The sequence below is a fragment of the Balaenoptera borealis genome (genome assembly GCF_965194805.1).
Source record: "Balaenoptera borealis genome assembly, chromosome: 6".
Classification (NCBI taxonomy): Eukaryota; Metazoa; Chordata; class Mammalia; order Artiodactyla; family Balaenopteridae; genus Balaenoptera; species Balaenoptera borealis.
In genome coordinates, this window is record NC_138863.1 from 49260090 (window position 1) to 49278674 (window position 18585).

The following is an 18585-nucleotide window of genomic DNA, read 5'->3' on the forward strand; positions in this document are numbered from 1 at the left end:
TGTAAAATAGATAGCTAGTGGGAAGCAGCTGCATAGCACAGGGAGATCAGCTCAGTGCTCTGTGACCACCTAGAGGGGTGCAATAGGGAGGGTGGGAGGTAGACGCAAGAGGGAGGGGATATGGGGATATATGTATTCACATAGCTGATTCACTCTGTTATACAGCAGAAACTAACACAACATTGTAAAGCAATTATACTCCAATAAAGATGTAAAAAAATAAATACGGACATGCACAAAGTGAAGCTGCTGTGAAGATACAGGGAGAAGATGGTCATCTATACACTAAGAGAGAGGCCTCAGAAAAAACAACCCTGCTGACATCTTGATCTTGGACTTTAAACTTCCAGAACTGTGAGGAAATACATTTCTATTGTTTAAGCCATCCAGTCTGTACTTTGTTTTGGCAGCCCTAGAAAACTAATACAAGTTCTTTCATGTTTCTTATCTCTCTGTTCTGATTATGAAAAGGGAACATTTCAGAAAGATTTCTCTTGAACAAAGATGATACGAGGAAGCAGAATTTAGAGTGTGCTAAAGCCCTTTTTAAACTTATCACTATGTAGTCACTGATGAGCTTAGTCTGACAGGGAAAGTAGAGTCAGTAATAAAAAACCTCTCAACTCCAGGCAGCCAAGGTGTAGTGTGGTACCCACAGAAACGTAGATAACGCAAATGTCCAGAGAATATTTTAAAATTTTTCCTTAAAGCAGAATAAGTACTTAAACCAGTGTGGTATTATCAAAGATCATTAATAGTTGAAATTTACTGAAGTGGTACTTTATCTATTTTTTAAGGTGCAAAAAATTTTGTAGGAAAATATAAACAAATTAAGTATGTGTTAAATATTATTTAACAGTTACTCCCTCCTAAGGAAAAGCATAGCCAGTTGTCCCTTACTGCCCAAGTGAGGTATCCTATGACATAGGCATAGCATCCCAGAGAAAATAAAGCAGCATTTACCTGGACCATTACAAAATCAAAATATAATAGAAATTGCCGAAGTTATTAAGATAAATTAGTGCACAATCATATGCATGGGTTCATTTCCTGTAATTACGTTTCTATTTTCTCAAAATCCTTAGAATTCTGGAGGGAACAAAATGCATATTTTGATGGTCAAGATCTAACTATCTGTGAGCAGGGCTTCCACTAATCTCCAAGGATGAGTGGTTGTACATTTCCTAGACTCTCATGAAGAGAAGGCCAAGGACATAGAAAACACCTACCCAATCAAACTTCACGGAATTTATGTTTTTCATCTCCTACCTTTATCTGAAAAGAGCATAGGCTACTGAAATTTCAGAATTTCAGAACACCAGCCCTCTCCTAGGGCGGAATTTGAGATGCAAGGAATGAAAAATATTGATAGTTCGTGTTTGAGAGAAGGCCAGAGCTGTGATTGAAATCTCTACCTTTTAGCTCTCTTTTCATTATATTACCTTTGCACTTAAGCCACCGTTTAAGAGAATTTTTAAAGCATATCAGAGTTTTAAGACCTGGATTCCTGGTTTCATGATTACTGGGGAAGGGCATAGTTTCTCCACTACAACAGGCTTTTCTTAGTTCCACTTCAGTCAGTACAAGAAGCTCTGGTGTTAAAACCTTGCCCAGAGTTTGCCTTGGCCCCTATCAATGTTTAACCTCTGAATTTTGAGTCATTTTTTGCTTTCCTTTGATTCCATTACCTCATCTATTATTAAGCTTTAATTTTGCTCTGGAAAGCAATAAGCACAAATAGAAAATAAAATAAAACCAGGAACCACTCTCCTGAATTCTTCTTCAAGTTTTTCACACTTAAAACAGAGGTAATAATTTCCAGCCTCATCATCATCCAAGTCTATTTTAGTTAAATAAAAATGTTTTAAAATGCAGTATATAAACTATTGCCTGCTAATTCCACTAAGAATTAAATCCTTTCAGTGATGATTTAGCCTTGGCTTTGTCAGCAACTTTGATTAGTCCATACCTTTGATGGTATCAACATGGCTTTTGGCGTGAAATTTTTGCTCGGATACCACATAATATAACAAGTTCTTCTAACACTTGACACACTGTATGGGAACCCTTTACTGGGCTTGTTCTTAATCAGGATTAAACTCGATTTTGTCGAGTTTAATGGAGATGTCACAGCCTAAGCTATATGCACACTGTGAACACATCCACATTTGGGGATGTCTAGAATGGTAAAGCATGAACCTATGGAGGCTTATTTGCCTGGGGAACCACTGTATCTAATGGGAAAAATTACTGCAAAATTTATTTATACTGAAGACTGCTTCTCAGAATTAAGACCCTTGAAACCTTTGGTACTGCATTGGTTTCCTATCTGCTGCTGTAACTAATTACCATAAATTTAGTAGCTTAAGGCAACACAAGTATATTATCTTACAGCTCTAGAGGTCAGAAGTCCAAAATGGGTCTCACCAGGCTAAACTCAAGGTGTCTGCAGGGCTGTGTTCTTTTGTTGAAGCTCTAACAGAGAGTCTAATTTCCTGTCTTTTCCAGTTTCTAGAGGCCCCCTGCATTCCTTGGCTGTGGCTGCATTCCTTCAAAGGTAGCAATGGCTGTTCAAGTATTTCTCACTTCGCATCACTCTGACACTGACTCTTCTCCCTCTTCCATATTTAAGGACCCTTGTGATTATAATGAACTCACCTGGATAATACAAGCTAATCTCCCTATCTAAATGTCAGCTAATTAGCAACCTGATTCCAACTGCTACCTTAATTTCCCTTTGCCAGGTAACCTAACGTATTCACAGGTTCTTGGAATTAAGATGTAGGCAACATGGGGAGTCATTCTTCCTCACACTTGTGGAAGAATTTCAGTAAAAAGAGAACAAACACAACAAATAAATAAATCAGTAGCTATGATACTAAACATTTTGCTTGAAAAAAACCCAGAAATGAAAACAAAGAGTGGCAGTAGAAGTTGTCTGTGACCCAGTAACCACAGATGAAAGGCCAATCTGACTTCAGAGCCACACAGGTTGTCATGTTAACACCAGGAAAGCCTGCCTATACAACTCCCATTTGCAGCTTCAGAATATGACATTCTAGTGACCTGAAAACCACCAGGATATTTTTGGAAGAGCAGCAGAAAGAAGAATGATGTCTTATGGTAGCCCTAGGAACTACAAGTGAGAAACACCAGTGAAACTGTGTTGGTAGATGTTGAAATTTACTATTTTATTCCTCTCCTGGTTATTCATTCTTAACTCTGACTCCACACCAAAATAACCTACAGGGACTTTGAAATGTAGAAGACTTAACCCCTTTCCCAAAGATGCTGATTCAGTAGTCCTGGGATGCTGAGATGTACATGCCAACTTTGTGAAGCTCTGTCCAAACTGTTCAGTCCCTGAGCTTCCTAAGTTTAAGGTTTATATTGTTTTCCTCTGTACTTCAGCATCAATCACAGTGCCCAGCACATTACACATACCAAGGAATGTTTGTGCAATGACTATATGTAGAAGCACATTATTATAGAAAGTCTCGTGTGGCCTTAGAAGCAGGTTTCACTTTGAAAGGTAATTTCTGGCCATAGTGTTTCTCATTAACTAGCAGGGATCCTAGCTATTAGCAAAGACTCTTGCCAATTCTGAGATTTTTAAAAAATGGTGTCAGAATTATGAAGGTGGTACAAACAGCAGGTGTTCCCTGGCACTCCATCTACAGTAACTCCCATAAGTTAGTCTCTCTCATTCCATTTTTCTGCTCTATTTTATCTTATAAACATCTGACACATATGAGTTAGTTGATGGACTTTCTCTCATCACTACAATGTAAGCCCAACAGAAGGTGGGATATTATTAGTCTTCTTTACTACAATTTTCTTAGCCTCTAGAACAGTGCCTCCTGGAAGTTATGTGCTCAATAATATTTATCAAATGAGAAAATTATATAATGTGAAAGTAACAAATCATTATAACAAAAAGAATCCACCACTCATTTATTCATGTCAAAAGCTTTTTATCTGAAGGCAAAGCAAGAACATACTCAGGAGTCATGGGAGCTTTAACATAGTTGCTTGGCAGCATAATGCTAGAATTAGTCGGAAGCAAGGGGTGCATATTTTTTATTCGAATGTAGATTCCTCTAAACTGCAGGGGAAAAGTCACGCTAGAGAAGCTAACATAATCCTTTAAAACACAGGACTTTGATTATAATTTTGTAAATGAATTATTAATCACATACACCACAATATGTTGTTCAGTCTATTGTATTTTAATGCTCACTGAATATACTCAAAGATTTTAGCTACTATTTTAATCAACTCATCAACAACATTTTTAGGGAAATGACTGGATGACATTTTGAAAATATTTCTTTTTCAAAGGGAAATTTTAAAAAGAAGTGGGTATTAGTTTTTCCCAAAATTAGATACTCTCCTCCCCCAAATTAGAGAAAACTAATTTTATTATAAGTTTACATATTTTATTTTGTGAAGCTTTAACAGAGTTTTGCAGCTAATGTTGAATATTTAAGTTCTGTGAGGTTAAGGTCTGCAGTTCTGAAGTTGAATTAGAGTTATCAGCGTGATTTACACTGTATTTAATTTTCAAAAAGAAACCAAATAAAACATATTTGCTAACTGTGCCCATTTAAAAGCCTAGAAACATTAAAAAAAATATCCAGTAGCAATCAGCAACACTGAAGTCCCAGACTGTGGTCTCTAAACGTTATTTCCATTAATAATAACCTCAAAATGAATCTGTAGTATACTAGAATAGCAGAAAGCAGGAAAGCTGTCAAATACTACCAGCGTCATGTCAAAAAACTCAGCATCCATTTTAAAGAGTCTCCCACTGGCCAGAGATTTTTTAAATGAGCGTAAAAACTTCAGTGGATTTAAACATATCAAATATGTACAAATTCATGAGTTCATAATGACACACACACACACACACACACACACACACACACACACACACAGACACACACACAGCCCCATCATCCCCTTTGAAGGATGCAAGGGAACCAAATGATAACTCTGGAAACTGGTAAATAAAGGGGGAAAATGTTGCATTTATTCCGCCTTTCCTATATGAACTGCCTCTAGGTAACAAAACAGCTAGTGAAGAAAGTTTACTTTTTAAAAGTATTCCAAATAATAAATGAGGAAGTGATGGTGAAACTAGAGTATTACCATTTTGAAACCTCTAGTTAATTGGTATATTTAGACAGTCATCATGAATGGGTAAAACAACACAGAAAGACAGACACCATCCAGGTGCCTCCTAACGGAAGACACATCAATGAAGTAGTCTTGAACTGCAAGCCTTCACATCCAATTTGCAACACAGTGAACAGGGGACCATGTTAAACAACACCACAGAAACATAGGAAGGCATTCAAAAATAAAGAAAAAAGATGATGGGAAACTCTGTACGACAAATAACTCAAAGATAAAATATGTTTTATGAAATTATTCAACAAATAAACTGTAATGAAAAGGGAAAGATGGAGAGTGAAACTATAGATTAAAACAAACTTTAGAAACATATAAACAAATACATGGCTCTTATTTGGATTCTCGTCTAATCAAATAAGTTAATTATAGTTGTATGAGGTTGTTTTTTTTAAATTTTGGTTTTGTTTTTAAACTAGGGCTTACATAGCAGTAAAGAAAGTGAATACATAATTATTTTGGATTAGGATCGTGTTGGCTGGTATGGGGCAAAGATACAAGTTCAAGGAAGGGAATTAAGGTGATTGTGAGAAAGCTGTTCAGACACTTCATCAAGTCATTTCAACCATGTAGACAAAGACAACACAGCAGAAAGGGTAAAAGAGAGTCAATAATCTAGAAGGAAAATATTAAGGTGTAGAAGTCTTTCTGAGGTTCAGAAACAGGTACAGTGGCACTATAAACTGAGACTATGAAGGATAAGAACTTGTTATCAGATATTAGAATGAATGACTTTAAGATTTCTGAGTTAGTACATCTGTGGGTCCAGTTGGCTATTATGTGAATGGGTGACTGAGAATGCAGAAGCAGACTTTATTACAGTTTAGGGGATGAAGGAACTAGGAGGTGCCTTTTGGGTAATGAGGATGTCCCATGAAATCAGACAGCAAATGGAATGAAAACGAAAACATTTTTTACAAACATGCTGGAATAATTCTTAGATCAGAGAAGTTCTCCACTTTCTCTTACATCAGGATAAGAACAGAAGGAGAGAGCTATGGATACTGTTGACATAGCAACCAAGATTTAGTTGTGTCTCACATATCAAAATGTAATTTTTAAAAAGTTAAAACCATCAATCCAACTCCAATATAAAATAAACGTGTCAAAGAATTTTTCTACTCATTAATTAATCAGGGAAACAGATGTTAAAAACAGCCCAAACAGCATTTACAAAGCTAGGCAATTTTAGAATAACTGGGTAATGTCCAATAGAGCCATAAACTCTAATCTCTGGGGTTATCAGTTCGATCTGGAGCAATACGCAAATTAGTATACAGCGTCACTAAGTCTGGAGCCTTTAATCAATAGTAATAATGAGTGAAATAATTACATTTTCCTAGATAATCCTCAGTGACTTTTGCTCCTTTTTATGACATTGGAAGGTGTGTATCAAAAATATACCTTATTTCAAGAGGTATGAATAATTTTTTTGACAAATGGAGAAAATAATTACTCATTCTGAAGAACTAGCTTTTATATAGAGGTTTAAAAAAATAATGAGGTTTACATAAAACAGCCAACAAAACCTGGACCTCAAAAGTGTCATCTATTCACTCAGAATGACAAGAGCTTGTTAATAGAACAAAATTACTAACAAAATTTTTAGACTGTCTCCATCTCTGCTACTCCAAGCTACTATTAACTCATTCTATATTGGTTCTTCTTCCCATTCCAATACTTGTTCAAGGCCTGATTCCTTATTCCTCTCTCAAATAAACCTTTTGTGAACTATTATGTATCCACTAGGCACTTTCTATCACAGAACCCTGTTTCATTTTATTTATTGCACATATTACCATATATTTCCCCATTTGTGTGTATATTTATTTACTTATTGCTTAACTGTTCTCTTAACCCCCCACAAAAGTAAACCATTTTGGAGCATAAACATATTTTCTCTTTATTTTCCTACTGTATTTTCAGTGTTGTCTAAAATAGTACCTGGCACAGAGAAGATGATTAATAAATATTTGTAGAAAAAAGAACAATCCTAGTTCTATCAATTTTGTAAACACCATCAATATTTATGATGAGATGTAATAATATTTCCAAAAAAATTATTCTGGAGGATTGTTAAAATTTTACAGTTTTTTCATTTGATGACTTATCCATGAAATACTAATATCTAGCTAAGTAAAGATTTGCTCTCATATCCAAACATCTATCCATGCCATTTACCCATCTTCATTTTGGTAATGAGAATTAGTGCAATTTTATCTTGCTTCTTGGCTAAGAACTGCTTTAGCAGTACAAATCCTTCACCATGTCATTATAAATAACCAAACATTCAAGCTTCTGTGGGCAATTAAATTGTAGAGAATAGCATCAGCGAAGTTATCTGAGAATATGGAAAGGAGAACAATTTGTTTTCTACCAATATTCCTAACTCCCAAAGAAGAGAAGTTCCTTGTACAAATATTTACAAAACCAACTCAGGAGTTGGTGATCGTACGACATTCATATAGGATAACACTGTTTTCTCTAAAGTAGGAGTTTAGGACCCAAGAATGTCAGCCTCCACTGTACAGCCTCATAGCTGGCAGTTAAGATTAATGTGGAGAATAACATGGTTTCACTATCTAAGCTGCGACATTACTTCCAAATGACTGTCACTACACTTGGCCCTATTTTATGAAAATTAGAGTCTCTGCTTTCTTAGTTGTTATCACGGTTTCATATCATGGCTTTCCAAATTGGGTAGATAACCTGTCTTTCTTAAGACAATCATAACCAACTTGATTTTCAAAAGAATCTATGAGTTCTCAGTGAGCTGTTTATGTTTGAATGATATTTTAGAAATGTTGCCTAAATACATATTTAGAGTTCATAAAGGCTCAAAAATGATTTTAGAGACTTCTGAGGAAATTGTACACATTAAACATGCTCATAATTACATATTTACATAAGTTTTTACAATAGATCAGAAGGAAATATTCGGAAGTGCAGATTAAAATAACTCTCTCAAAATCATTCTTTCCCAGGTAGTAAGGCAATTCTGTTGTAAAACAAATAAATAGATTTTATTTTGCTTTTATTTTGTTTTCATGTAGAATGTAAAAACATAAAATCTGGTATTAAGGAGAAAAAGAGAACGAGTAATCAATCCCTTACCTCATAGTGTGTAGTCACTTTCTTTTTGATTATAGGTCATGTTTAAGGATCACTAATGATATTATTGACATCCAGCAGGCACATGCTGCACGCGTTAACTTTCTCACTCTGATTTTCTCCACACATCTTTATACTCACTGACCCTTTTCTCTTTCATTACCACCACCTCAAATGAGGCAAAAATGTATTGCTGAGATCAGATGTAAGATCTGCCCTTAGAGCAAGTACTTTGAATAAAGGAATTAAAATAGAACTTATCCTTCTTCAAAAAAACTTCATAAATGATGAAATGATATGCGCTGTTTATTCATCTTAACATACAAACTACCTTCATGAACTGCAGGAATGAAACTGGAGAGAGGTATCAATATAAAAGAGTACATTTTGCCACAGATGGATTAAAGAAGAATAGATGTGCTGAAGTCCAAGCATGTGTTAAGGAGGAAAGATTCCCCTTTCACAATCTCTGACCAAACCAATAAAGCAAAAACTTTAAAAGTTCTAATTTCTCCACTTCTTTTCTGGCAAGATTTTTTTTTCTCTTATCCCTGAGAACTATCCACAAAGAAAGAAATATTTTCAAAACACAATCCTATATACTCCCAGTAAAAAAAGCATATTGTAACATTATATGTTCTTCCTTTATGTCCACAAGAGCAAGACATATGTGTATACATGATTTTCATTTGCTAACCTTGACATTAGTTGCCACTGCATTATATATTTTACCAATTACCTTGTGGTAGATATTAATTATGTATATTTTTATTACGTTTAAGATTCATCAGCAAAAAACAGTTTAGCTATCACCAGCAAAGCCACAGAATTAAATTTTGTGTATTCTTCATAGCATTTGCTTTAAGAAAAAGTAGTTAGTACTTTCCTAACATTTACCTAATACCCAAATTACATCAAAGCAGCAAAATTTCAGAAACGTTGATTGCACGGAGAGCTCTGAATAAATATCTATGAACTATGGTAGACCATGTAAGTATTTTCCTCACTTTTATTGATACAACTTTCTATACAGATTCAATATGTACATATGAACTGAATGATCAATATTTCCCTAAATTCTGCCATTTTCCTCGGACTTTGTGTCAACATTTAATACTAAACTCAGATAAGGTGTTTTCTGCTTGCTTGCAGACTACATTGTTACAGTTATAAATCTTGATCAGTTACTTGGTTTCCCCTCCTGATTATTACTAGGTGATAGGTAATGATGTAGCTACCAGTTCCCTCTCTGTCTCTGTCTCTTTCTCTTTCTCCTTTCTCTCCTCTCTCTCTCCTCTCTCTCTCTCACACACATCTCTAGCTCTAGCTCTAGCTCTAGCTCTAGCTCTATGTCTATGTCTATCTCTATCTATCTCTATATCTATCTCTACTTCTCTGTTTTGCTGGAGCATCAATTGGAATAGAGACGAGGGGCAATGATTCACCAAGATTTCCATTTGAATTAGTGTATTCACTTTGCACAGGCGAGATAATGTTGTTGGCTGTTGTAAGGAGAATTGAGGGCACAGCCAAGATGAACTGAAATAACTGCTTTACGTCCATACGGACTGGGTCGGAGGAATTGTAATTTTCTATTCCTCTGCACATCATAGTGCAGCACCACCAACACTTTTTAAAATAACCTGTTAAATACAAGCACACAGAAAAGTAGATAAATCACAGGGTATAGCTCAATGAATTTTCACTTAGTAAACACATCCATATAAAAAAAATTAGCAGTCATAAGGGTAATGCAAATTAAAACCACAATGAGAGTCACTTCAACACCCACTAGAATGGTTATAACCAAAAAGACAGATAATAACAAATGTTGTCAAGGATATGGAGAAATTGCAACCCTTGCATATTGCTGATGGGAATGCAAGATGATGCAGCCACTTTGGAAATGGCATGACAGTTCCTCAGAAGTTCAAACGTAGCTTTACCATTTGACTCAGAAATTCCACTTCTAGCGAAATACCCAAGAAAAATACATCTACACACACACAAAACTTGTACATAAATGTTATAGCAGCATTATTCATAATAGCCCCAAAGAGGAAACAACATAAATATATACCAGCTGATGATATATAAACAAATCTGATATATCCATTTAATGTAATATTATTATATGTAAATATAATATTTATTATATTAAAGGAATGGTGGCCTGATAAACACTACAGCCTGGATGAACCTTGAAAACACTAAGCGAAGTGATAGAAGCAAATCACCAAAGGCAATGTATTATATAATTCAATTAACATGAAAAGTCCAGAATAGGCAAATCTATAGAGAGAAAATAGAATAGTGGTACCTAAGAGCTGGGGTGAGAGAGGAAAAAGAATGACTGCTTCTGGGTATGCATTTTTTTGAGGGGGTGATGAAAATGTTCTAAAATTGACTGTGGTTACGACTGCACAAATCTGTGAATACTAGGTGAGTTACATCTCAATAAAGTGTTATTTAAAAAACCAAAGTTACGTTTTGAAGTAATTATAATACCTTGTATTTTTATACAATAAAGGAAAATAACAAAAAACATCAAGAAATAGAACATCTCATCGAGCAGACAGACCCTAAGGTGTCTCCCAATGATTTTATCTCCTTGTGTTCACACTTTTGTGTATCCCACCTCCTCTGGAAAGTGAGTGAGACATTTGGCTTGCTGATAACCAATAGGATAGGACAAAGGACATGGGACATGATTCGCAATTTGGTTACATGTTATGGCTTATATGATGAGGTATCACTCCACTGATTATATCATGTTATATAAGACTCTATCTTGTTAAAGTTTTCTCATTTTCTATAGGCTCTGTAGGAGCTGAGGGGCTCAGTCCTACAACTGTAAACTACTGAACGCTGCCAATTTGAGTGGGCTTGAGAGTAGACTCTTTCCCAGTTGATCCTACAAATGAGAATTCAGTTCAGCTGACACCTTGATTGCAGCCTGGTGACATCCTGAAGCAGAGAATGCAACTAAACCCTGCCAGACTCCTGACTCACAGAAACTGAGATATTTAATATGCGTTTTTTTTTTTTTTTTAAGACACTTAAGTTTGTGGTGGTTTGTTATATAGCAACAGATCACTAATAACACCATTATCTGAGAAGATTCCTTTTTCCCCTCCCAGGCACTACAGCCCCATTCCCAAAGGTAACCTGTATCTTCATTTCTAACATGTTGAAATAGTACTGCCTATTTTAAATATATATAATTGGAATCAGAGTATAAATAACCTTGCGCCTGGTTTCCCATGCCCAACATCTTGGTTGTGTGGCATTTTCTTGTGTGTAGCATTACCTTATTCATCTTCATTACTGTATAGTGCTCCACTGTGTGAATATACCATAATTTATCTACTTTTTTTTTTATTTAAATGAGAGCTGTTTCCAGTGTTCGAGTTATCCTGCTCTGAGCATTCTTATTCAGATACATGTCTTTGGATGTAATACACACAAACACACATATATTTCTATTCAGTATACCTACAGATGGGATTTTTGGGTCACAGAACATAGAGTATTCATATATTCAGAATTTTAGACACTGCCAAACAGTTTTCCACAGTAGTTATACTCTCACCATGAGAGTCAAAAACTTTCAGTTGCTTTACCTTTTTTTTTTCCCCAGATAAGCTCAATTTTAGATATTTGACAATGGGAATCTATAGTTCCTACTAAATAACTTGTTATCACATTATACTACTTTAATTCTCTGACATTTTTCATATTAACTTGTTTATTATTTATCTTCCTCTACTAAAAATAATATATGCTTCTTGAGATAGAAATTTTGTCTGCTTTTTTTACAGCTATATATACTTAGCATCTCTCATACAATGGCTTCAAAAACAACATAAAGATTTATTAAATAAGTAAACTACTCACACAGTTAGTCATTTTCCCTCCCTATGTACTTTTTAAAAAGTACTTCTAAAGGAAGAACAACAACAGCATACTAATGCCATTGCAACTAAGTTTACTGAAATTATTTCTCACCAATTTGTGAAAATCTTATAACCCATTCTATCTCATAAAATTTTAAATTTAGATCAATAGTTTATCAAATTATACCAGAATATGTGTTTCATAGTACTCTTGGCAGTTTGTGTTTGAGAAGTAGTTGCATTGTAAATATGAAAGAAAAAGGAAGTATAAAAACTACCATGTACTTTATTATTGTAGCTTTCCTAAATCCTCAAGCAAGTGGGTCACACATTTCTTAGTCATAAAATTAATAGATAGTCCTTAAACCAGATGGTAGCAGTGTGTTCATTCCTTAAAGGAAGAAGACAAGAGCCTTGCAATGAGAATGTGCGCAAATAGTATAGGTCATTCCCTGCTAGGCACTTAGCAATTGGAAGGAACATTTAGTGACTGTGAAGCAGAGGCAATGTGATGGGAGAAATATCCCTACCCTCTACTCAAGGCATGGAAGTACTATAAATATTTTCATAAAAGCATGTTCAGAATAAGAATACAATAGTTTAAATCTGATACATCAAACCTAGGTACAGCATATTCCTCATTCTGTAAATCATGGTGATGATTTGATTGTTTATATGCATGCAGTTAAAAGAAGGTCATTAATTAAAATGATGTAGACTACAGGATACATTAATTAGTGCACTATATGCTTTTTATCATCATTTAGGAAACATTTGATCTGTATAAAATGCTGTTATAATTACTAAATTCATGTGTAAATATAAAGATAACGGTAGTACGAGAATTGTAGTATTTTAATTCTATAAGATATATTCCAATTTTCATGACTAAAAAACTACCTCTTAAGATTCCTCCATATATTCTCTGACAGTGGCTCTCAGAATGTGGTCCCTAGACCAGCAGCATCGGCATCACTTGGAAATTTCTTAGAAATACAGACCTACTGAAACATAAATTGTGTTGGCCCAGTAATCTGTGCTTTAACAAGCTCTCCAGATGACTCGCAATATAATACCCTAATGTTTACAAACCACTATTTTTTGAAATTAAATTTCACCTTCCTTAATATGTGCCAAAATCTCAACTACAAACCTTCAAAGGATGTATTTTCAATATTTTATAGAAGCCATTGGTTTTATATTAGGTGTGATTAAAATGTATTGCATAGTAACACCGATTACTTTGTGCCAGTTCTATATTTGTTTAATATTTATGTGGCTATGATTACTAGAAAATAACTTTTAAAAAATTGTTCTTGATATACAATAGCTTATAATGCATGCCAAAAGGAGTTGAAAAGACACTTTAGTAGTGAACACATTTGAAACCACTCTTAAGTGCCTTATTTGCAACAATTGGATTACTTAGAATTACCATTTGCTTTTTTCCCCTTTGGTTTTCTGTAAGGTTTGAACTTTTGGACAAGGTGGACTCCTTACAGTTCCTTACATTTCAAATAAAGTGTTTTTGACTCCTTATGACTTAAATTATCATTTCTCTTTTAAATTTCAAAAGTAAAAATGAAAACTATTTTAATGAGATCTTCATCTTACAGCATGGCATTGCTATAAAGTGAACGTTTTTTCTTTGATTTTTAAAATTACGACAAATACATATAGAATTTTGGTGGAACACAATTCAGTCCATTACTGGACACTTCCATCACTTGGTTATTGTGAATAATACAGCTATGAATATGAGCTTGCAAATATCTCTTCAATTCTTTTAAAGTTATTATTTAATTCTTTCGGACACATGGTCAGAAGTGGAACTGCTGGATCATATGGTAACTCTATTTTCAATTTTTTGAGGAACTTCTATACTGTTTTCATTTTTTTACATTCCCACCAACAGTGCACAAGGGCTCCAATATTCTACATCCTCACCAACACTTGTTGCTTTCTGCTTTTGTTTTTGTTTCTTGATATTAGCCATCCTAATAGATGTGAGGTGATATCTTATTATGGTTTTGATTTGCATTTCCCTAATAAAGTATTTGAAAAATAGTTTTTATTGAACTTCAAGTGAAAAAGAGTGATTGACGTCACTGTCAAACAAAGATAATTGTTCCGAATTAAAATTCAGTATTTTATGCAACTCACTATGGATTGATTTCATCAGACAGTACAAGTGGTGAATTCAATATAAACTTTGTTGTGAGCATGACACATCTAGAAGAATGCCTTCAGCAAACTTCAATTTCCAACCTCCACTGAATCCATACCATCAATATCTTGTTTCTTATAATTAGATTACCAAGAAGTTTTACTAGTCCCTGGACTTTTTTCCTCTGGATTGAGATGGAAGCAAAACTCTTAAGTTACTTCAAAATAGACTTTATATTCTGCTTCTCATCTTAAATAGATATTGATTTCTGTAGAACTTCAGAATTTTGAGTTACAATTAAGCAGAATGAGTCTGTTAACGTAACAGACCATGTCTCACCTATCGGCCATATTATAAAATAGTTTTATTGAACTTTAAGTGAAAAAGAGTGATTGATTGAAGACTAATTATTAAAGATCAATTTCTCATTTGATAATTAAGAATCCATAGACTACTGTATAATCTGTGTTAAAATATCATCTTTTAGTGAATTGATTATTTACATAGAAATTTTAATCGCAATATAATTTAAAATATGTAGATCTAATTACTGCATTTTATGCTATTTAAGCATGTTATAAAGTTTTTGATATATATTTGAATTATCTTTCCCCCAAAGGTGATTTGTAATTATAATAACATTTATTTGAGAAAAGAAATAGTGGATTGACCTACAGAAAAAAGTCAGAGATATAATTTTTTTTCATTTAGTTAGTTGATAAAGATAATTCATATAATAAAGGAAGTGAAAGGAGTGGCAGCAACAAATAATGATGAATTTTATGTTTTTCTCACTTTCAGTTACCATAATACTGTATCTAATTATGTATCTTTCGATTTCATGTGTGTGTGTGTGTGTGTGTGTGTGTGTGTATGGTATGTGAAGACTGAGACTACAGGTAAAATTGACTTTATTACTTCACTTAATTAAAGAACAATTAACACTTACATTTATAGGATATTATGGCAGCTATAGTCAAAACCCACTTCAGTCTTTGTTTAGGACCCTTTTTCTAATTACATTTTGTTACTCATGCTTTTGAGCATACATACTGTTCTTCTAGGATTTTGCTTCACTTTATAAAATTCTTCAGTTTCCAAATAGCCATCATGGCCTGTCTTAGATTAGTTTTTTTTTTTTTTTTTTTTTTCCTTTTTCACCAGTTATTCAGAAATGCTCTAACTACAAATCATAGAAATATCTGCAAGGCTGCCTGGCATTAAGATAGAGTATGTTTTCTCTGAATAAAATTAAATTTCCATGGCAATGAAGTCAAGGTTGCTCAGGTATCATTTTATAGCCACTATATGATGCATTTAGTTGGATAAACTTACTAGTTCCCAAGTACTTCAAGGCAAGATTAAGCACTCACTTTGAAACTGAAGCTTTGATTAGCCTATTCAATATTTATATATTTCCTAATCAAAAATCATACCAGAAAAAAATAATCTTAAATACTTTTTTGGGTATATTTACAGTTTTTGATCTGTGTTTAGTCCTAGAATCAAGGGATTATCATCTAAGTGATATAATGATTCTATTGCTATATAAACGTTTCAGGACATTAACTGTATTATCTACTAAGATTCAAAACCTCTAAATAGCCATCTTATAACCAAAAGGTGATTTGGTATTAAACTAGAAAAATGATTTACCAATGAATGATTTTGACTTACCAACATAGGAATTCCAATAAAGTGAACTTAACAGTAAGTTAATAAACAAATTTATATGTATAAATCCTTTTTAAGTGATATATTGTATATTGATATGTATTTTGGAGGAAAAATAATGTCCCACTTTCCTTTAAATTAGAAACATGATCTTATTCATTTCTACAAGAAGAATTTTGTTTTGCTGCTCTAGACAAATAACACAGAGGCAAGTGTCATATTGATTTTTCTACGTAATGTTTCAGTAGAAGATACAACGGATATATAACTCTACTTGAAAGTGGTAAATACACAGAGACCTATGGGCACTATTATTGGTGGGAAATATTTTAGGGTCTCCTCGATAGTACGAGAAAGTGATGGAAGTGTAAGAATTGACTCCTTTTTCAGGTTTGGTCTCTAATGTGGCAGTGTGGCTCAGCAGTGTTCCAATTTAGTCCTGTTTGCTTGTTCCACCAAGTCAGTTATTCACATGCTACTGAGGTAAGAGATAAAATTGGCTTATTCACAACCGTTTCATGATCCTCTACAAAAAATGTTCAGAAAGCAATGACATCAACAAAACTATATTGTTATAAATATGTTGATAACAGACAATTCTAAACCTGGCTTAAGATCACTTACCTATACACTTGTAAGAATTTTCAAAATCAAATTCAACTTACAGACATTTTCTTAAAGCAAGAACATTTTTTTGACAGTTTTGTTTTCCTTAAATAAAAATGTTACCAATTTACTTTAGTAGTTTTAAAATTTCCTTGGAAATGTTATATTTTAAATGACTATCATAAATTATATAAATTATAGAATTCAGAAATTTGAATTAAACACACCTTTTTAAAATAAATTATTACATTGATTTAATTTCAACTCATTTATAATTGACAAGTGTCAAGGGAATGTTTTGATGCTATGAAAACAGCTTTATTGTCTTATGCTTTTATATTGTACATAGTCTATTTATAGATGTGACATTTCTGACTGGCAATGCAGATGTACCTATATAAATTGTGGTTGTGGCTCTTTTCTAAAAGGAAGTGAAAAATCATGCATGTGGATCATACAACAAATAGCTAACGAATGCTCTCGGATTCATGGAAGGTTCAAAGCCCAGTTGCTGGCCAGTTTCTTATGTCCAGTTTAAACCTTGAAAATCAAGTCACAATTTTTCCTAAGACTGTGTTTGATGGTTAATGGCTCAAGAAAATAAAGGTGGCATGTTCATAATGAGAAAATGAGAAACGCAGTACGAAACACTAAAATTCCTTGGGTTGATTTTATGAGTCTTTTAATTCAAATCATCAATTTAGACAAACTTTTGGCTACACCTAATGAGCCAATTAATCAAAACGCTCTCTCACATAACCCCAACGAAAGATAGTTTAATGATTATTTTAGCAAGGATACCTTCAGTGTGACCAGAAAAATGAAAAAAATAACATGGCTTTTATGTTTTTATTTATTCAAAAGGTGTTTTGATTTTAACAAAAGCTTCCATATTTAATTGGGTTTTATACCACAGATTCACTGAACTATTCAAAAAATAATTGAGCACTGTTTATGGGTTTCAGAGATAGATTCAGAGTAGCGAAAAACAAGTCCCAGTTTTTGTGGGAGGGGACAAATATGAATTAGAGATATACAAAATTAAAGGCAAAAGTTCTTTGAAGAAAAAAAGTAAAGTGATAGTGGCGGAGAGGTACCTTATATTAAGTATTCAGGAAAGGTAATTAATGAGCTTAATAAGTGGTGGGTTTGGCTGGGAAAAGCCTGATTTTAGAGGGCCTGGAGAGAATGAGAAAGGCATAAGAGTGATGTTTACAGAAAATGTGCTTCACAGGAAAGCAGTGAAATACAATAATTAAGGAGATATATTGAGTCAGGGTGGTAAGCCTTGTGTTCTTCATTTTTTCCCTCATTAATAATATGGCATTTACCAGAATGCAGGGTTTTAAAATAAACTATAACCACTAAGAAAACAAGTATAAGTTTAAACATTAATTGCCATTTAAGTCATTTAATTGCCAAATTTAATCAAAAAGTTGCCACTTCTTTTTTTTTGTACATCCTACTTGAAAGTTGTTTAACTTAGTTATATACAATTTTATAATTTACCTATTCTGTATGTTTTTAACTTCTACTTTGGTTAGACACAGTATTCTTACATTTATCGGTTTAGTTAAATTGTTATTCAATATTATATTATTTTGGGATAGTTAACATGTACATCTACAGTATGTATTTTTAAAACATTACCATAACTATAAAAAGAAACATTATTATAAATACTTTTGAAATGGTGTTATTAATTTTACTACTTCATCTACTTTATAATGATAATAAGTTATGAGAAATAATTTGTCAACTACATATCCTCAAGCAGTTTTACTCTAATTACCAAAAAGTTTTAGTAGCTTTACTCTTTTTCCATCTGGATTGAGACACTATATCCTATACTTTTTGGTAAATATCTGGACTATATCCTGACTATATCCTGACTTCTTGGTAAATCATATATCCTGCTTCTCATCTTAACTATATATA

At 33.5% G+C, this 18585-nt stretch overlaps 1 protein-coding gene across 1 annotated transcript in view; it reads right to left on the reverse strand.

Moving 5' to 3' along the window:
* ZNF804A (zinc finger protein 804A) overlaps positions 1-18585 on the reverse strand; it is a 306971-nt gene that overhangs the window by 131588 nt on the left and 156798 nt on the right. The gene's annotated exons all lie outside the window — the stretch shown is intronic.